The sequence below is a fragment of the Eptatretus burgeri genome, chromosome 3, assembly GCF_056783735.1.
Source record: "Eptatretus burgeri isolate ZD-2024b chromosome 3, Ebu_testis_v1, whole genome shotgun sequence".
NCBI lineage: Eukaryota > Metazoa > Chordata > Myxini > Myxiniformes > Myxinidae > Eptatretus > Eptatretus burgeri.
In genome coordinates, this window is record NC_140963.1 from 44,032,264 (window position 1) to 44,055,151 (window position 22,888).

The following is a 22,888-nucleotide window of genomic DNA, read 5'->3' on the forward strand; positions in this document are numbered from 1 at the left end:
TTTATGGGAACACCACTAGCCTACCTCGCATCAAATCTAAGCTCCACGGACTCTTTTCCAAATCTTAATTCATTCTTTCCAAAAGAGGAAATTCTCACTAAAGAGGAAATTCAGATTAAAGAGAGAATTCAAAGTAAAGAGGAAATTCAAATTAATGAGGAAATTAATGAAGAAATTCTAACTGAAGATGAAATTCTTCTTATAAACAAAATTTGAACAATGAATGAAATTCTAACTAAAGAGTAAATTCAGATTAAAGATGAAATTCTGATTAAAGAAGGAATTCTTACGAGAGAGGAAATTCAAACAAGGAATGAAATTCAAAGTAAAGAGAAAATTCTTTCAAGTAAGGGAATTTATCCTTATGATTATATGGATTCATTTATGAGATTTAAAGAAACACAACTTCCTTCAAAAGAAAGTTTCTATAATAACCTTTATGAAGAAGAGATAAGTGATAAGGAATATAAACACGCACAAGAAATATGGAAAATATTTAAGATAAAGAACCTTGGAGAATATCATGATTTATATCTAAAAACAGATGTTTTATTGTTAGCTGATGTGTTTGAAGCTTTTAGATCACTCTGTCATAATAAAAATTGTTATGGATTAGATCCTGCCCACTATTTCACAGCTCCTGGTTTAGCTTGGAGTGCAATGTTGAAAATGACAAAACAAGATATAGATTTAATCAGTGATGTTGATATGCTTTTGGTGATTGAGAAGTCCAAAAGAGGTGGAATATCACAAGTATGTTCAAAAAGATATGCTAAAGCAAATAATAAATATCTTCCAAATTATGATAGTGAAAAAGATAGTAATTATTTGATGTATTTTGATGCTAATAATTTGTATGGATGGGCAATGTCTCAATCTCTACCTTATGGTAAATTAGAGTGGGTGGAAGAAAAGGATTATGAAAAGGCTTTGATGAATATTGTTATTTCTTCTCAAGAGGAATTGAATGACGAAGAAGGTTATTATTTTGAAGTTGATTTGAGGTACCCGAGTGATCTTCATAATAAGCATAAAGACCTTCCTTTTGCATGTGAGAAAGAAACCCCAAAGAAAGAATGGTTCAGTGATTATCATCAAAGTTTTAATATTAAAAGCAAATCAACAGAAAAGTTATTAACAACATTCTATGATAAAGAGGGATATGTTTTGCATCAGAGAAGCTTAAAACAGTTTGTTTTATATATATATATATATATATATATATATATATATATATATATATATATATATATATATATATATATATATATATATATATATATATATTTATATATTTTTATACATATATATATATATATATATATATATATATATATATATATATATATATATATATATATATATATATATATATATATATATATATATATATACAGATATACAGATATATATATGTATATATATATATATATATATAGATATATATATATATATATATATATATATATATATATATATATATATATATATATATATATATATATATATATATATATATATATATATATATAGATATATATATATATATATCTATATATATATATACATATGTGTATATATATATATATATATCTATATATATATATATATATATATATATATATATATATATATATATATATATATATATATATATATATATATATATATATATATATATATATATATATATCTCTTCTTCTTTTTTCGGCTGCTCCCGTTAGGGGTCGCCACAGCGGATCATCTGTATGATCCGCATACTGATTTGGCACATGTTTTACGCCGGATGCCCTTCCTGACGCAACCCTGGTCGCCTCTTACGACACAGGGATATGGTACACCTATTTTAACCGGGATATACACCGGCCCAGTATACTGGTACTCATTTCGCCGACCTCGGAAGGATGAGAGGCTGAGTCAACCCCCTGGTGTATTAATTCAGTGGCCCAACAGGGCTTGAACTCAGGACCTTTTGGATCCCAAGCCACTGCCCTAACCACTGCGCCAACACACCAGGCTAGATATATATATATATATATATATATATATATATATATATATATATATATATATATATATATATATATATATATATATATATATATATATATATATATATATATATATATATATATATATATATATATATATATATATATATATATATATATATATATATATATATATATATATATATATATATATATATATATATATATATATATATATATATATATATATATATATATATATATATATATATATATATATATATATATATATATATATATATATATATATATATATATATATATATATATATATATATATATATATATATATATATATATATATATATATATATATATATATATATATATATATATATATATATATATATATATATATATATATATATATATGTATATATATATATATATATATATATATATATATATATATATATATATATATATATATATATATATATATATATATATATATGAGGTGCCGCGAGGAGGAGTGATGTAAGGGACACATCGGCTATTTTGGAGTTAATGCCATATTGCACTATTTTAACCCTTACCCTATCATCCAAGCCTATCATCATCATTTCATTAAAAAATGTCGCTTACATCACTCCTCCTGGTGGGGCCTCATATATATATATATATATATATATATATATATATATATATATATATATATATATATATATATATATATATATATATATATATATATATATATATATATATATATATATATATATATATATATATATATATATATATATATATATATATACATATATATATACATATATATATATATATATATATATATATATATATATATATATATATATATATACATATATATATATATATATATATATATATATATATATATATATATATATATATATATATATATATATATATATATATATATATATATATATATATATATATATATATATATATATATATATATATATATATATATATATATATATATATATATATATATATATATATATATATATATATATATATATATATATATATATATATATATATATATATATATATATATATATATATATATATATATATATATATATATATATATATATATATATATATATATATATATATATATATATATATATATATATATATATATATATATATATATATATATATATATATATATATATATATATATATATATATATATATATATATATATATATATATATACTTTTTGGTATATTTATATATTGGTTTTGTATATATATATATATATACATATATATACATATATATATATATATATATATATATATATATATATATATATATATATATATATATATCCTGGTGTGTTGGCGCAGTGGTTAGGGCAGCGGCTTGGGATCCAAAAGGTCCTGAGTTCAAGCCCCGTTGGGCCACTGAATTAATACACCAGGGGGTTGACTCAGCCTGTCATCCTTCCGAGGTCGGCGAAATGAGTACCAGTATACTGGGCCGGTGTATACCCCGGTTAAAATAGGTGTACTATATCCCTGTGTCGTAAGAGGCGACCAGGGTTGCGTCAGGAAGGGCATCCGGCGTAAAACCTGTGCCAAATCACTATGCGGATCATTCGGATGATCCGCTGTGGCGACCCCTAACGGGAGCAGCCGAAAGAAGAAGAAGAAGAAGAAGAAGATATATATATATATATATATATATATATATATATATATATATATATATATATATATATATATATATATACTTTTTGGTATATTTATATATTGGTTTTGTATATATCTTTCTTTTGTGTATTTTCTTTTTAGCGATATTATATTTCTTTGAAATTTCATTTGTGAAAAAAGAAGATCCAAGTGGTCAAGGGTCTAAGCTTTCTAAATGGTGTAAAGGTCGAAGGGGTTGAAAGAGTCTCCGGGGTCTTCAGTGTCTTTTTGGATCCTTGGAGTCTTTTGGGACTTTTTGGTCTTCGGGTCTTTTGGGGTCTTAAGGGTCCTTGGGGTCTTGGGTCTTCAAGGGTTCGAAAGGTACATTCCAATAGTACGTAAATAATGGACATATAGTCACATGGACGGATGGAGGGAAGGAAGTCCGGATGGAAGCACGCTGAGACTGAGCTCTTTTTATTAATAAATTACCCGTGTAAGCATGTGATATCAGTGAAACAAGTTGACTGATCCTGTCTCCACACCTCAATACTCCTGGATTTACCCCACATACCCACAAAAAGTTTGATGTCCAGAGAATTTGATTGTATGTATTGCAGAATCTACTCCAAACACACAAAATAAACTTGGGTAAACATTTCCACTCCAGGATGATGTGTTTTCAGCCGCTATTTTCCAAAATGGCAAATATCTCTGTGTGCAACCTTGATATGTTTGGAACTATCTGAACTATTGCATCTAAACAGTAATTTTAGTGTCAAAATATATGTTTTCAGGGTCAACAATCTCAACTATAGCCTTATGTATTTGATAGGAGTAGATATTTAACTATTTTCAAGATGGCGAATCTATACCAATAAATGTCAGTGTGTGTCCATCTGTCCGTCTGTCTCTTTCTTAATTCCAAAACCATGAAACTCAGCGACCCCAAACTTTGCATATATACGTAGAGAACTCCATTGTAGTGCAAGAGTGAAAATTGGGTGTTTGGTTAAATTAAAACACCCCTTTTGAAGATAATTAATGACTTTATTTAATTAACTGCTTTATCAAGGCTCATACTTGATCACCTTGCCTTCCCTCGCTGGGGTCTTAATTCACCATTTTTTTGGGCCTGTTCAACAATGTGTTGATGCAGAACAGGCCACAACAGTTTTTTAATGATAATATATATATATATATATATATATATATATATATGTATATATATATATATATATGTATATATATATATATATATATATATATATATATATGTATATATATATATATATATATATATATATATATATATATATATATATATATATATATATATATATATATATATATATATATATATATATATATATATATATATATATATATATATATATATATATATATATATATATATATATATATATATATATATATATATATATATATATATATATATATATATATATATATATATATATATATATATATATATATATATATATATATATATATATATATATATATATATATATATATATATATATATATATATATATATATATATATATATATATATATATATATATATATATATATATATATATATATATATATATATATATATATATATATATATATATATATATATATATATATATATATATATATATATATATATATGTATATATATATATATATATATATATATATATATATATATATATATATATATATATATATATATATATATATATATATATATATATATATATATATATATATATATATATATATATATATATATATATATATATATATATATATATATATATATATATATATATATATATGTATATATATATATATATATATATATATATATATATATATATATATATATATATATATATATATGTATATATATATATATATATGTATATATATATATATATATATATATATATATATATATATATATATGTATATATATATATATGTACATATATATGTATATATATATGTATATGTATATATATCTATATATGTATATATATATATATATATATATATATATATATATATATATATATATATATATATTTTTTTTTTTTTTTTTTTTTTAACTTTCCTCATTTATGGCATCGAATGTCTCAGCATTATAACCTACAAATCGCTGGATACATTGCAATGCTTATAAATGCCTGGAGACGCCAGCGTTTTTGGCTTTGTTTCATTTCTTCACATGCCATAACTTCTAGAATCTCTTAATCTGAGCCAAATTTCAAAATGTAAACTCAGAAATTTAACTCGTCAGTTCCAATTGCTAAAAAAAAAAAAAAATGAAAAATAATGTTCATTTGTCCAATTCGGACATCGCTTGACATTTCAGGCATCTCCTTGTGCATGAAGCTTATATGATCAATTGGCAATCGCTAATAATCACTTGTAAGACCAGCTGTTCCTTATTGAACATTTCATTTGATTGCTTGCTTGAGTGCTTGAGCCACATGGCGAGAGCTCTCCAAGGTGCTTGGTTATTCGTTTTAGTAAAAGTACCTGTGCTTTCAATATATGCACATTGATTGAACGTTTGTTTCCACCTGTGTTGGTCTCCGTAGTGCCATGTGGTGCCTCAGAAGGTGTCTCATCTGCTAAAAATGTGCAATTTCATTTTTCGAGGATATCACTTTGTTTGACCTTTTTGTGTGATCTGCTTTCATAATCCACCCCTCACTTCGACATCGATACATATAAAACTAGAAGGGCATTCGGTAAAGCGCATACCTCCGCCACGTAATGCCTGATCCAAGAGAACATATCGGGCCCAAAACATTTTTGAAATATCACACTATGCAGTACAATATCGTTTTGGCCTCATATCTCAATGGTGAAGAATCACTTAAAAAAATTCTCAGATCGGAGTCTCGATTCGGATCTCCACCAAAATTTCTGTCCTTGGCCGGTCACCTACGCACACGCACATATGCATGCACGCACGCACGCACGCACGCACACACACACACACACACACACACACACACACACACACACACACACACACACACACTCGCACTCAAAACGATTGCTTGAAAACTTTGAACAAAAATCGTGTGTCAAACAGACAAATGAAAAATCACTCATAGAGTGACAACTTGGCGAAATGGAACAGCACTCTGTAGAGAACATACCTCTGCCAGGCTGAATCGTTTACATTTTGGATGCCACTGATACGTTGGATCTGATTCCGGACCTTAACCAAAATCGAATCGGCGTGTGCTTGTCACCAAACCAACTTTTCCAACTTGTTTTGTCACAAGTCGTTCACAACTTTTTGAGATAACATGCTAGGCATAGTTTTTTGCCTCATCTCTCAATGGTGAAGAATCACTTTAAAAATTCTAAGATCCGGATCTGGATTTGGATCCTCACCAAAATTTAGCGTTGCTGTCCTTGGCTGTTCACCTACACACTAAACAATTTCAAAAAGGTTGCTTGAAAATTGTGGGCAAAAATCGTGTGACAAACAGACAAACAGATAGACAGACAAATGCTACAGATCAATATACTTGGCAAAAATTTTTTTTGCCAAGTAACAAACAGACTAACAGGGGTGAAAACATAACCTCCTTCACCTTCAGTGGTGGCGGTAAAAATTATGTCCATCTGACCTCGTGTTCGCCATGTTTGATCTAGCTGTGAAGGCAGAGACCGAAATTTTGTGTTCTGAGGCTTGATATCTTTTTTAATTGAATTTCGCTAATTTTCCACTTTAATTCCTCTTTCAATGAACTCTATTAAAAGGTAAATGTTTGTGTTTGTCGTTTTTATGTACTTTATGCCTGTGTACATATGCACGTGTGAGTAAGTATATAAACTGTATAACCATGATGGAACTTTGTCTGCGTGTGTGTGTTGTTGTTTTTTTTAATTTAACTTTTTGTTTGTATACATTGCCGAGGCTTGTATGAGAGCTCACACACAATGCACAGCAAGGGGGGCATGAGACAAGAGAGGCGGGAGAGGAAAGGGCAAAACAGTGGGGAACAGAGCGATGGGGTGGGGAACACGGGGTATACAAGATGGCCAATACAGGGACTTTCAGGAAGGAAAGTAGGGAATTTGAAGGAGGTGGGTTTGGGATGGATTAATGGGGGTAGAAAAGGTCGAGGTTTTGGATGGGGGAAGATGGGTGGTGGTGAACAGCTGTTTTGAAGGCCTGGAGGGAATAATGGGATTAAAGAGAGTGTGGGAGTTTATTCCAAAGGTGGGGAAAAAGAGGAATGAAAGAGTGAAGGTGAGCAGTGATTCGTGATTTTGGAAGTGTTGCCAGAAGGGGGTTGTTGGTGGACCTTGAGGCCCTGCGGAAATATGGTGGGGACAAATCGCAGACAGAGCAGTGGGGGGGGGGGGGCGGGCAAGACCAGAAAGGAGACGGTAGAGGACAGAAAGACCACCGACCTGCCTGCGGTGAGAGAGTGAGAGGCACAAAGACTCAGCCTTATCACGGGAGACACCAATGATCCTAAATGCCTTGGTTTCCATAGCATGAAGCTAAGAAAGGTGAGAGGCAGGAGCGCCCACCTTGAGGTGAGAGCAGTACTCTATCAGGTTGTGAACGAAAGCTTTATATGTCGCCAGGAGCTCAGGTGCGCTGAGGAAGGACTTTGCACAATGGAGGATTCCGAGTCGGCTACTGGCTTTGGAGGACTGGTTGGAAATGTGGCTTTCCCAGGAAAAGTCATGGCAGATAGTGAGCCCCAGAAGCTTGAATTGAAACCACAAAAAAGGAAAATTAAAACTAAACGCAACTAAATATGCCAATTTACCAACTCAAATGAACAAATTGGATAGGCGAGGACTTGAGCCAACAGCCTGGCAAACGAACAGGCTTTGGGCACCTCCACACTACTCTGATACAGCAGGGATGGTTATGTCAGGCCCACTGGCGGTGAATGGCTAGTTGGACTGGGTGTCTCTCAAAGCCAGAGAGCATATTTCCTGAAAGAGATTCCAGAGCCAAGAGTGATCCAGGCCAAGAGACGCGAGAAGAGCAAGGTCCACAGCCAATAGAGAAAGCAAAGTGAGGTCCACGGCCAAGAGAGCGAGAAGAGCGAGGTACTCGGCCAAGACAGTTCACACACACACACATGCGGGCGGCTTTTATGCTCTTATGGCCCGCCTTCAAGCATACAGCTGATTCCATAATTGACCGTCCACCCCTGTCACCTCTCCCCCCAGGGCAGCACCTCCACAAAAGCATCCTGCCTCGGTCCAAGACCCCCTGAAGCTCATTACACCTGTTGGCGCACAGTCCTCTGTGAAGTGGTGGCGGTGTGAGGAGAGATTCCAAATGGTGTGCCCTTTTCAACTTATCTCAAGTTCTCCAACTGGTCTTTCCTGAAGACAGGAGGTTTTACATGACATGAAAATGGTGGCCATTTTTTCGAACATAACAAAGCACCTCTCTTAATCTGTTGCTCCACTTGACAAGTGGCTGGGCAAGCAGCTTCCAAAGTAATTATTCAGCATAAGTCCTAAAAACCATAAAGGCAACAAAGGTGCAACAACAGATCCCTGCAACTGCAGACCAATCAGCCTTCTCTCAATTATCAGCAAGGTTTTGGAATCCATCATCGCTTCAGACATTAAATCCTTCCTCTTCTGCAATGGCTTGATTTCTGATCATAAATTTGGTTTCAGACCAGGTCACTCTACCCTGGATATGCTGCTTCTGCTCTCCCAACAATGGATGGAGGTCATCAATGCCGGACATGAAATCAGAGCCATATCCCTAAAAATATTGTGTGCTTTTGACATGGTCTGGCACTCTTCCCTGCTCACCAAACTCTCTTCCTATGGTATCCACGACCATCTCCACTCATGGCTCGCAGACTTCCTCTCCTGTTGCAGCCAACATGTGGCCCTAAATGGAGTTCTTTCATCCCCCCCTTCCTGTCCAGGCTGGAGTTCCTCAAGGTAGCGTTCTGGGCCCTGTTCTTTTTCTGGTTTTCATCAATGATCTCTCCGACTCTCAGGAAAATCCTCTTTATCTCTTTGCTCATGACTCCACCCTCTGCCGTATCATCTGTCATCCCTCAGAACGGCAAGCAGCAGCTTCTTCGCTCACTGCAGATCTGGGTAAAATGACAAACTGGTCAACACGTGGAACATGTCTTTCAATCCGAACAAATCTCATACTCCCCCCCACCCATCCACTTTCTCAATAATCCTCTGGAAGAAGTCCTTTCTTTCAAGCTTATGGGTCTCACTATCTGCCATGATCTTTCCTGGGAAAGCCACATTTCCAACCTGGCCTCCAAAGCCAGTCACCGACTTGGCATCCTCCATCGTCCAAAGTCCTTCCTCAGTCCACCTGAGCCCCTGACCACATACAAAGCTTTCGCCTGGAGCCTAATGGATTACTGCTCTCCCCTCTGGGCTGGTGCTCCTGCCTCTCACCTTTCTCGGCTTCACGCAGTGGCAACCAAAGCATTTTGGATTATTGGTATCTCCCACGATGAGTCTGAGTCTTTGGGCCTCTCACTCTCTCACTGCAAGCAGGTCGGTGGTCTTTCTGTCGTTTACCATCTCCTCTCCGGTCTCGCCACCCCCCCCCCCAGCTCTGTCTGCGATTTGTCCCCACCATATTTCCGCAGGGCACTCAAGGTTCACCAATAACCCCCTTCTGGTAAAACTACCAAAATCACGAATCACTGCTCACCATCACTCTTTCATTCCTCTTTTTCCCGCCTTTGGAATAAACTCCCATCACTCTGTTCAATCGCATTCTTCCCTTCAGGCCTTAAAAAACAGCTGTTCATCACCACCTCTTATCACCCCCCATCCAAATCCTCAATCTTTTCTACCCCCGTAAATCCACCCAAGCCCACCTCCTTCAAATTCCCTGCTTTCCTACCTGAAAGTCCCTGTAATATCCATCTTGTATACCCCATGTTCCCTGCCCCATCCGTCTCCCTTCCACAGATCTCCAAATGTCTCTGTTCCCCACTGTTTTGTCCTTCCCACGCCCCTCTTGTCTCATGCCCCCCCCCCCCCTTTGCTGTGCGTCGTGTGTTCGCTCTCATACGAGCCTTGACAAGGCATCCAAAAAATAATGGAACAGCTGGCTTGGCAAGTGATATTGGCAAGCTGCTTGATAACAGAACACACCCCAGGAAGACTGCAATTATTGAATAATACAATAAAAAAAAGAACCTTTTATTCTTGCGCTGGTTGAAAGAGCTCAAAAATGGTAAGTTATATATTTCTTAACAGCAAGGAAACATTTTTTGGGAGCAATCAAGCCAGCGGTCTGTTGTCTATACACAACCCAGGTTCAATTTCCCAGCAGGCACACGACGTCAGTATGAAAGACTCACGACGTCGGGAATCGGCCGCTTGGTTGTACAACCAGATCACGACGGGGTACAGCCACAGCGCGCCGCGATGATCTAAAACTATTTTTTCTGCCTCGTGTGTTGCCATGGTGATCGCTTTTCCACCTCGTGTGTTGCCATGGTGATCGCTTTCCACCTCGTGACGTGTGTGGTTGTGTTTGTCTTTCACCGGAGGAGAGATCTGATTGGCTAATTGCTATTTCCGCATCACGAGCCGCCATTTGCAAGGTTTGGTTAAACTTGTGAATTTTCAGCTATTTCTGAGTGTGACACACAATCCGTTTTAATCTATAGAAGACTTCCGCTTTTATAGTTAAAATTATCTTCCGCCGTGATCATTTTTGGTAAGTATAATATTATAAATCGATTTTATGTCTTAGCTTTTGTTTCTGGACGTTTTAAAGATCACAGAATCCATGATGTGTTCCTGTTACCGGTGTGATGGAATCTATATCGTTACATTCAATGTAAACTCTCCCGGGCCCTTCGGGGCCCTCGATCGTGGTTCGAGCGTTGGACTCGGGAATGGAATCTGATGATCGAATCCTCCAACACCCGATTTCATCGTTCGTTTATCTCGTTTCGCTGTCGCTGATTTGGCCCTGATCGTGTGGAGAAATCGACGGTAAATAATGAATTCATTTTTCCGTGGGTCTGGTGAAAAAAAAAACACCGCTCTGTGGTAAATAAAGGGAACTCTGTAAAAATTACTTTGGACAAGTTTAATTGGTTCAGAACCTTTTAAAATATATTTCTGGTGTGGATAATGCTTCGGCCGTTCGGGTCCGACGAATTACCGCATTGTACCACAATGTAACAAATTTATAGTTCCACTGCCCTTAAAAAAACCTCAATTAATATTATTTTTTATAATATATTATTTTTTATGTCCTCTTTTAACGAGTTAGGCCGAACCAAAGGCAAAAGGAAAACAATTGTCAGTTATTGTTCGCCGAAAAAAGTGGTTTTATCATAAAAAAAAATTAACCCTTTGGCCGCCGACAAACTGCCGCTTGTAACAATGAAGCCTTCATTGTGGTAGTTTGTCACTTGGGGAGTTGTTCAAGTTTTTCGGTGCACAATTGTTTTCCTTTGGTAAAATGTTTATCAAAAGACATGAAAATAACTTTATATTATAAAGAATGTATGAACACTGGTGTACTAAATTGTTGTTATTTTCTAAAATATGGGTGAATGTCCAATGCTATGATGTCCACATACAATTTGTGTGGAAAGAATGGGAAGAGACCTTTCCAGAACCTGAATTTTTTATAAAGTTGTCAGAGGAAATGGATTCTGCTAAATGACAGTTTATAATGTGCATGACTTGAGTGTAATTCACATTGCAAGTCTTGTTTGATGATCATAAAGCCAAATATATACGAAGTGGAAATTCTTATTATTTTTCAGACAGTACCATGACCAGTCAGCCAACAGCAACAGAGGCAGATGTGGACACTGCCATATCACAACATTTGAAATATGCCCCTGATCGGTGTGGAGGTGCGCGCAGGAACAAGCCCTCGTGTGTGTGTGTGTGTGTGTGTGTGTGTGTGTGTGTGTGTGTGTGTGTGTGTGTGTGTGTGTGTGTGTGTGTGTGTGTGTGTGTGTGTGTGTGTGTGTGTGTGTGTGTGTGTGTGTGTGTGTGTGTGTGTGTGTGTGTGTGTGTGTGTGTGTGTGTGACCACTGTTTCTCGCCAACCACTGATCCGATCTAATTGAAACTTGCCAGCTATATTGCTGGGGTCCTGTAGATGTGCCTTTGCAAGGTTTGATATTAATTGGACAAGTACTTCCCAAGTTATGGTCATTTATTTACCAAACCAACTGCGTAGGCGTGGCCGATGGGGAAGAGATCCTCAACCGCATTCCCCATTACAGGTTCCAACGTTCGGACTTCCGGATAGTGATGACTTACTGTATTCTCATAATTTCTCTTTCTTATGCGCATTTATAGATAAACACAATGCCCCAATCCAGTCGTCATTTACGAGAGCGAAGGAATGGCCTGTGTGTTTGTTTGAAAGTTTTTTTTTTTTGCACGTACGGACACGTACTAATGTAGTAATAATGAGTAACAGCAACACGCTGTGCCAGCCGTCCATGTCCTTGATTATTAAGAATTTGCAGCATAGTTAATTGTAATGTTGTATGTTGGAAACCCAGCCTAAGTTTACATTGTGAAAATATTTACATGGACTTTTATGCATAATGAAGTTATTTTATTTTATTGTGAAATTAAGATTGAAAACACCCAACAAATTAATTTTTTTGTGCTTTGGAATTATTTATGTGAGATGCATTCAAAATTGTGTTTTCATACTTAATGATGTTAGATTTTTATTTTTTCTTTGTATGAATAAACACACATAGATATAGATTTGGTCTCATTGATTTACCTGATTGTAATTCAGTTTTATATAATTTTATGCACTGTTCATATAATGTCAAGTATCATCTGTTTAAGTCTTTTTGCACCTCATTCTATTGATGCCCACTGTGGGACATAAGTAATAATATTTCTAAATTGTATATATCATGGAGAAATTCTATCAGAAAGGTGTTTGACTTCCCAAGTAGGAAGTAAAAGTTTTTATGATCCTTTTGAATTTATATGATCAGTACCCATATTGTACTCTTTTACCAGTCATTGCTGAATTTATACCTATTGAATGTCAACTATTATGTTGTATAGCAAAATTAGTATGTGGTTCTTCGTCTTCTCATAATTCATACCTTCTTCTTCTTTCGGCTGCTCCCATTCGGGGTCGCCACAGCGGATCATCTGTATGATCCGCATAGTGATTTGGCACATGTTTTACGCCGGATGCCCTTCCTGAGGCAACCCTGGTCGCCTCTTACAACACAGGGATATGGTACATCTATTTTAACCGGGGTGTACACCGGCCCAGACCAATAAAAACCATGAGATGGACCAGGCTTAAGTTTGGCGTGCAAAGAAAAGGGTAAAAACAAAAACTCCATTTCATGAACGTTGTGATAAAGTTGAAAAATAACGTCATGCTTCAATGTTGTGACAACGTTGAAATCTGACGTCATGGGTGTTGCAAATACAACTTCCCACTGACCCAATTCTGACGTCAGGTACAACCAGAACACGACGCTGCAACAACGTCAGATTTCAACGTTGTCACAACGTTGAAATCTGACGTCATGGGTGTTGCAAATACAACTTCCCACTGACCCAATTCTGACATCAGGTACAACCAGAGCATGATGCTGCAACAACATCAGATTTCAACATTGTGACAACGTTGAAATCTGACGTCATGGGTGTTGCAAAAACAACTTCCCACTGACCCAATTCTGACGTCAGGATAGAACCGGCATACGACGTTGCAACAATGTTGTGTGCCTGCTGGGCATGCTCTCTGACCTGATTTTACAATGCATGACAATAGAGTTGACAGGGGGTCCTTTTTTCCAACAATGAGATATGCAGGTTTCTTTTTCACATTTTGTGTGATTTGTTTTCATGATAAAATATGAATATAAATGCACTTGTATAGTTTCTGCAATGTATTAATAGTCGGCAGTGGCTGAAAACAAAGAGGGACGTGAACAGTACACATGGAGGTCGGACGAGGTGGGGTTTTGTGCATGCCTGCATGCGAGCAGGTTGGAGGAGTGTGTATGAGATGGTTCATGCATGCATGCAGGCAGGCGCTGGTCAGGTAGATAAACATGGGTTTTAGTTTTTAAATGCTCCCTCCCAGTTTTACATCGAACACGGCAGTTAAAAATAAAATGTTGCTGTTTGAGTGCATTTCATCGCCCCAGTTATGCCCTGGTATGCTGCCTACCCTCCCCTTTCATTACCTTTCCTCTCCTCACACTTCCTTCATTTGCCCTTAAGCTGCCTCTCTTCCCCTTACACTGCCTTCCCCTCCCCTCAGGATAGGGGGAGGGAGAGAGAGAGGGAAAGAGAGAGTGGTGCAGGGGAGAGAAGGAGAGACCAAGAGAGGGGGTGGTAGGGGAGGGAAAGAGGGAGAGAGGGATAGGCAACTCCAAGGGTGTGCATGATACGAGTGAAAATTGGGTGTTTGGATTAATTAAAACACCCATTTTGAAGATAATTAAGGCCTTATTAGGGGGAGGTAGAGGGAGGAGGATTGGGTAGAGGTAGGCGGATTGGGGGGAGAGAGAGGGGGGATAGGGGAGGGATGGACAGAGCGAGAGAGAGAGGAATAGGGGGATGGAGAGGGAGGGATGGGGGAGGGGAAGGGAGAGGCAGAGAGGGATATGGGTAGAGAGAGAGGGGGTAGTGGGAGAGAGAGAGGGGGATAAGGAGAGGGAGAGAGAGAGAGAGAGAGAGGGATAGTGGGAGGGAGGGGGAGAGAGAGAGAGAGAGGGTAGGGAGAGACAGGGTGATAGGGGGAGAGAGAGGGAGATAGGGATAGGAGGAGGAAGAGAGAGGAGGATAGGGAGGGACAGACAGAGGGGGAGAAGGGTAGGGAGAGATAGAGGGAGTGAGAGACAGGGGGATGGGGGAGAAAGAGACAGGGGGATAGGAAGAGGGAGAGATTGGGGGGAGAGAGGGGGTAGGGGGAGGGAGGGACAGAGAGAGAGGAATAGGGGGATGGAGAGAGAGTGTGATCAGGTTGAGGGGGACGGAGCTAGATGTGATAGAGATAGGGAGAGTGGGGGAAAGGATAGGGGTGGAGGGAGAAGAGGGATAGGTGTGGTCGAGAAAGGGAGAGGTATGGGGGAGAGAGTGAGTATAGTGGGGGAGAGAGAGAGAGACTTTTGACTTTTGTATACCTTTATTTATACAAGCATAGAAAATACACAGTTACACATAAATATACAAAACAAGACATAATAAAAAGGTCAAGTGCATAGCAAAAATGAATGATAAGATCATTGTGGTCTACTTTACACAAAGCATTCCTGTGACATCATTTCTGCTTAAACCTTTCAAGATTATTAATATTTTGGTGAAAATAAAATTCTGCACTAATCTGACCAGGGCAAGGGCCTTAAAAACAGTTAAAACATTGTAATCAGCATCAGGATTTGCAAGAAATTTATCTTTCCTTGTTTTATAGATTGTTAATTTCCCTTCAGCTGTTATAAAATTGGCGAGAGCAGATTCAACATGACTTTTGGAATTTAACGGCAATCCAAAAATAAAAGTACGTAAAGAAAATACAATTTTCATGTGACAGCACAATTGTGATAAAAAGGTAAAAAGTGGGGTCAGTCTTGCACAGTCAACATAGGCATGATATAAATCTTCAGAGGCCATACAAAAGGGGCACGAAACAGAATTTAAATCGTTAAAATGATGTAATAAAACATTTGTCGGTAAAATCATCTATCTATAATTCCAGCAATCTCTGTGTGTGTGTCTGTGACCGCTGTTTCTCGACAACCGCTGGTCTGATCTAATTGAAACTTGCTAGATATATTTCTGGGGACCTGAGGATGTGCCTTTTCAAGGTTTGATATTAATCAGACAAGTGCTTCCCAAGTTATGGCCATTTAGTTACCAATCACAGGACATGTTGCTGCGTGGGCGTGGCTGCGTAGGCCGGTGCACGGCCGGCCGACGATGACGTCACGTGCCGTGTTGGTTCCGATGGGGATCGATCGGTGCCTTAGTTACCGTGGGGTAGGAGTGCCAATGGTAAATGGCAGCGAATGTCATGGCAAGCAAAGACAGGGAGGTAAACTTGACTTTAATTAACTATGTGTGTGTAAGTATCACAGCAGTTATTACTTCAATGCAAGCGATAATTTGTTGAATGATGTGAACATTCCGTACGGGCACGCACTACTTTTGGATAGTGATGACTGTGTATTCTAATAATTTCTCGATTTCTTATCCGCATTTATAGATAAACACAATGCCCCAATCCAGTCGTCATTTATGAGAGCGAAGGAATGGCCTGTGTGGTTGTTTGAGAGTTTTTTTTTTTTTTTTTTGCATGTACGGCCACGCACATATGGGCATGCGAGAGCGAAGGAATGGCCTGTGTGGTTGTTGTTTCTGGCACGTGGTTTGAAAGTTTTTTTTTTACTTTTTTTTGTATGTATGGGCAGGTACGGCCACGCGAGAGCGAAGGAATGGCCTGTGTGGTTGTTTCTACATATATATATATATATATATATATATATATATATATATATATATATATATATATATATATATTGCACGTACAGCCACGCACGTACGGGCACATGAAAGCGAAGGAACGGCTTGTGTGGTTGTTGTTTCTGGCACGCGGTTTGAGTTTTTTTGCGGGGGGGGGAGGGTTTGCACGTACGGCCACGCATCTACGGGCATGCACTAGTATATACAATTCTCCAAGAGATATCACCAGTCCGTTTTACAATTGGTGGGACATACATGGCAGCCCATTGTGGGCACAGGGGGGACCCCAGAGGCAACGTCCTCTTCCATTGGAATCCAAAACTATCTTTGCACACATTAGGATGCCATATAGTGACACAAAGGTGGTACAGGCACTTTTTAGCAACACTAGGAAGTGGAGAGGAAGACAGGATCACAGTTTCTGTTAATGCTACTGATGTTATACACAACTGCGGAAAGAAGGGGTAATGGATTGCAGGGACAGCGTTGGTGGTATTAAAATGGAGTCCCAAACTTCTAGAGGTACGCAGAACTTCCTCGACGAGCTGGGAAACAGTTCTTAAGGAGCGCATTCCAACGGTAGTCACAATATGCCCAACTGGGTGCCATGTTTTGTTCTCGTTCTGCAGTTCTCATATGAGACATATACCGGAGTTTATGAAGCATTGTATGTAAGCACGTGATCGAGGTATGTTCGGAAAAAGTGCATTGTAGAAGATAGGCTCGTCGAGAAAGTTGTTGATGTTGTAGTGAGCCATATCTTGGTGCACTACAAGAGGCAGCCAGGCTTGCAACAGGTGTTGGAAAATCAAAGGCAATGGAGAGATGTCCACATGTTGAAAGTCCATGAGAAAAAGTTCCTGATTGAAGTCAAGCACGCCAGCCATTTTCAGTAAATGGTTAGCAGTGGGGTGCCATGGCATTGATGCAGAAAAAAAAAAGCGGTGTACAGTGGCGACTCGAAAGGCCATCAGTCGGCTGAGAATGTCAATAAGACCATGGCCACCATCTGCCAATGGATGGCGAAGGACTTCAGGCTTGACCCAATGTTTGCCACCCCAGAAAAAAATCAAGCAGATGTTTCTGGATTGTCAGCAGCAGTGCTTCAGGAAGGTGTAGGGCAATCATTTTGTGCCACAAGGAAGCCAACAGGTTATTGATCATGAGGGCATAACCTCTGTGCGACAAGGTAAGTAATATTCCTCTCCACTTCTCGAGTCTATTATCAAATTTGTTAATTCCATTTAACCAGTTCTTAGCCATAAAAGCTGGTGTGCCAAGAGCGGCTGCCTTCCTTCTCCCACTGCAAGTTTCTGGGAAGATGAAGCAAACCAACATTCGGGGTACCTATACATAGATAGCGGATGCTAGATAGACTTAGCTAGTGAGCTAGTTAGCCGGGCTTCCTAGACCTAGATAGCGGATGCCTTCCTTCTCCCACTGCAAGTTTCTGGGAAGATGAGGCAAACCAACAGCCGGTGTATGGCCAATCCATAGAACATTACATTTGCTCCAATTTATTGTAGTTGTGCAAGCCGGAGAGAACATTTCCAAGTCATTTCATAACATGGTGACATCATCACTGTTACACACCATGACACACACATCATCAGCATATGCTGAGATAACAATTGGCCTTTCAGTTGGCATCACAGGAAAGCCTGGTAGACGAGCACGAAGGCGAATTTGGAGCGGTTTAATACAGAGGGAGTTGAGAATGCCCAATAACGGACACCCTTGACGGACTCCTCTTCCAACCATCAATGGTGCACACAGGCTATTATTAACTTTAATGATGCTAAAAACATGATTATACAACAATGAGACATGGGTTATAAAAGTTGCCTCAAAACCAAACTGCTTTCAGGTGTAAAATACATATTCATGGCTAATGGAATCGAAAGCTTTCTCTTGGTGAGGTAAAAACACGCCAGCATTCTGCTTTTGAAGAGCACAGACATCCCACAAGTCCTGAATTAAAAAAATATTATGATGAATAGACTGGTTTGGAATACAAAAAGATTGATCAAAATGAATGAAAAAAGCTAAGAAAAGGCTTTACATGATTTACAAGGGCCTTGGAAAAGATTTTGTGATCCGCACAAAGCAGAGAAATAGGCCTCCAATTCTGCAAGGTCTGGAGATCTCCTTTCTTTGGGATAAGGCACACGACTGCATGCGACAAATTAAAGGTAACAAACCATCTTGTAAACCAAACTTAAAAACATCTAAAAGTGTTTGTCCAAGCAAATCCCAAAATGTTTTATAAAATTCAACAGGTAAACCATCAAAGCCAGGTGCTTTATGATTATGAAGGTCATTAAGAGCTATTAAAATATTGTTCTAAAGAGTGTTGTTGCGATTCTTCCAATTGTGGTAGATTTTGGGTAAAATCAGACATTGCTCGTTCATTACATTTCTTTGTGGGAAAAACATTCTTATAAAAATCCCGAATAAAACACTTCAACTGAACATTGTCTTGAATAATTTGACCATCACTTTAACGTAAGCTTAACAGTTAACGATTAGACTTTGTAGTTTTTCTCAAAGTTAAAAAAAGTCTTTACAGCAATTTTCTGAAGTCGACAGACCTTTCATTCTAAGTCGGGTTAGCACTCCGAGAGCATCTTCTCTAATTAAACAATTCAATAGGGCTTGTTTGTCAAAAGCCGCTGGCATCGTACATCCTTATCAATATTAATCATGCTATCTTGTAAAATGAGGATTTATTTCTTTAAAATACCTATCCTTGCTTGCTTTACATTAGTGAAGTTATTCCTATATTGCTGACAGAAGACTCGGATTTGTGCTTTTATATAACCCCCACCATTGACAAAGATTGGTAAAATCGTTCTGTGATTCTGGAATTCGAAGCCAAAAATTTTTAAAAGATGATTTTAAAAAGGAATCATTTAAAAGAGAGGTGTTAAAAGACCAATGAGAAGTATTCCTCTGAGGACTAGGAAAAGAAAGATGCATTTTAATTAAAAATGATCAGAAAAGCCAGAGGGAGTGATGTCAGTAAAACTTACACGGTTTAAAAAAGAGAGACTAATGTAAAATTTATCAAGCCTTACAAGCGACATGTTATTTAACAAGCAACGACACCAAGTAAATTGTTGGACGTTTCCATGCTGTAGTCACCAAACATCACTAAGATCATGTTGTAACAAGAGAGTGGACAAAGGCCTAGCACTATCTGGGTGAGGTTCAGGGCTGTTCCGATCTCTAACTGGATCTAATGTACAATTGAAATCACCACCTTAACACAATAGGGTATCGGGAGTGAGATGATAAAGAAAAGTGAAGGAATCAGTGAAGAAAGCTGATCTGACTGCACTGTCACTTGGGGCATAAACATTGACAATTAAAATCCGCTGGTGGTTATATATAAAATCAATTACAGCTAAATATCCAGCAACAATTTCTTTAAAAACAAGAGAGGAGATGGGAATATGTGGAGAAATATAAAAATCAATTCCGGCACGCACAGAGGCCGTGTTACTAAAAAACCCAAGTTCCTTTCAACTTCAACCTCCAGTGTGCCATGCAACTCGCAGTCGCCCGAGTTTATGGTAAAAGAAGAATATCTACCTTTACATTATTAATTAGCTGCATCGTTTGGACTTTACGTAAAGGATTACGTCCTCTGTTTATATTTAAACTTGCTATAATCGTAATCAAGAAGTTTTTATGCAATCAAGTGCTTCCTTGCTTTAATAATATATTTTTTCAGTCTCTTACAAGAAGCGCTGGAAATGGCAGCAGCTTCCGGGTTCTTAACAATTATTAATTTGTGCTTTCTGGACATAGGCATGCATGCAAGTTGGGGAAAAAATAATTTAGATCTACTCGCTTCTTACAAATATATTTTTTTAAAGTCTAAGATATCGGAAATAGAGATTAAAGTATCATCGAGACCACTATCTGGGGGGAGCTCCTCGCCAAAAGCACTCGACGTCAGAGAGGAGCAACCATCTGAATTATAGTCCTCAATTTCCTCAGGGCCTTCGCCCATTTGCTCAATCTCCATGATTAATTGAGGAGGAGGAACTAAAGATGTAAGAGGAACACTCTCAGTGGTTACATCCTTGGATGTGTCATTAACGATAGTGATGGCAATGTCGCTATCTTTAACGGGAGCACTACAAGGCTGAGATGACTCAGAGAGTATGGAGGCGGTAAGTCCAGTCTGGGGGGGGACTGGTAGTAATAGTTGGAGGTTGCAAACCAGGGTGGGGAGGTGGAGGAGGGAGGAGAGGAGCAGGGAAGGAGGAAGAAGAAGAGACAGGGTTGACAAGAGGAGGGGGAGGGAGAGAAGAGCAAAGGGAAGAAGGAGGAGGAGGAAGGGAAGAAAGAGGTGGAGGGGGGAGGGTAACATTCACGTTATAAGACATTTCAGAGTACCAAGTGGTTCAGAAGAGGAACCAACTGGTGAAACCGAAGCACATCGGGCCTGTGTTGCAGGGCAAGTCCCCACAACCACCTGTGCGAAGGAGCGAGGAGCTGCGGAAGCAACGAGGATTTTCGATCTGGGCTCAGTGGTGCTTTGAGAAGGGGAAAGAAATCTTTTTTGCTTTTATTTATAGGAGCAGAAGCAGGTGCTTCATGGCAAGCTTCTGCTTCTGTAATGGGAGCATTATCTGGGACAGGGAGTTGTTGGGATGAGGAGCCTTCATTTGCAGTTTGATTTGGCATGTATTTGGGGCACGATCTTTTAACATGGCCGAATTCACCACAACTATAACACACAAGGGTTTCTGTGTTCACATATCCCATTTCAGAATGTCCCTCGATTTTAAAGGGAAGGATTGCCTGAAACCCTGAAACACCTGGCGGCAAAATCATATAAACAATCCGACGAAACGACATAATGTGTTTAAAATTATCATTCCGACTACGGAACGGAATCATTGTTAATGGGGATACAACCGTACCGTATCGTTTTAACTGGGTTACAATCTGATCACATTTAACAAAAGGTGGTAAATTTGAAATCACAACTCTTTTGCGGGAGTATCCAGAGGGGAAAAAGGAACATAAATATCGTGATCAAAGAAAAGTCCACGCTTGACGACTTCAGCAACCATCGGCACTTGAGAAATGAAAAAAAACAATCTTTTTGTTCATATGGGAAACCGCCTGAACATTCTCAATCCCGATAATCTCACCTACACCAACAATTAACTTCTCCATGTCGACCTCCGACGGAGGAATACAAACAAATCCATGTTTCCTTGTTAGCGCTTCAAACTAAGCGTACCGCGAACATTCACCCGCCATGACTCTTCAATGACCAGATGTATAAAAGTATATCGACGAACACCATTCAAACTTTGACGGGTCGTGAGAAAACAAGTATAATTTAAACGAAAGGAAAAGGTATAATGAATACAAAATAAGTAAATAAATAAATAAACGCGATAAACTAATAATGCACAACAGTACATCGGCACGGGCACCGCCCAAAGCACAAGGAACGTACCGAATACCGGCGTAAATGCTCTTCTCTCCTGTGGTGAAATTAAATAAGAAGAAGACAAAGCCGCACTTCGTGATGTGTGACTTGCTTGTGGAGATGTAGCTGGAAAACTGCTTTGACTAAAGGCATGGTCCCTCGGTTCTTGTCGTTGACTGGCATTGTAGTCTACTGAGGCTTAAACGGTGAGAGTTGAGAGTGAACCTA

At 37.6% G+C, this 22,888-nt stretch overlaps 1 long non-coding RNA gene across 3 annotated transcripts in view; it reads left to right on the top strand.

The window, feature by feature from the left end:
• Positions 1–22,888, top strand: part of LOC147029785 (uncharacterized) — a 110,582-nt gene that overhangs the window by 35,537 nt on the left and 52,157 nt on the right. The window contains exon 1 of one of the 3 annotated variants that reach the window (XR_015056084.1): positions 11,260–11,313. The exons of 1 other annotated variant lie outside the window; for it this stretch is intronic. This is a non-coding gene — a long non-coding RNA (uncharacterized LOC147029785). One more of the 3 variants, XR_015056085.1, reaches the window with a different exon arrangement.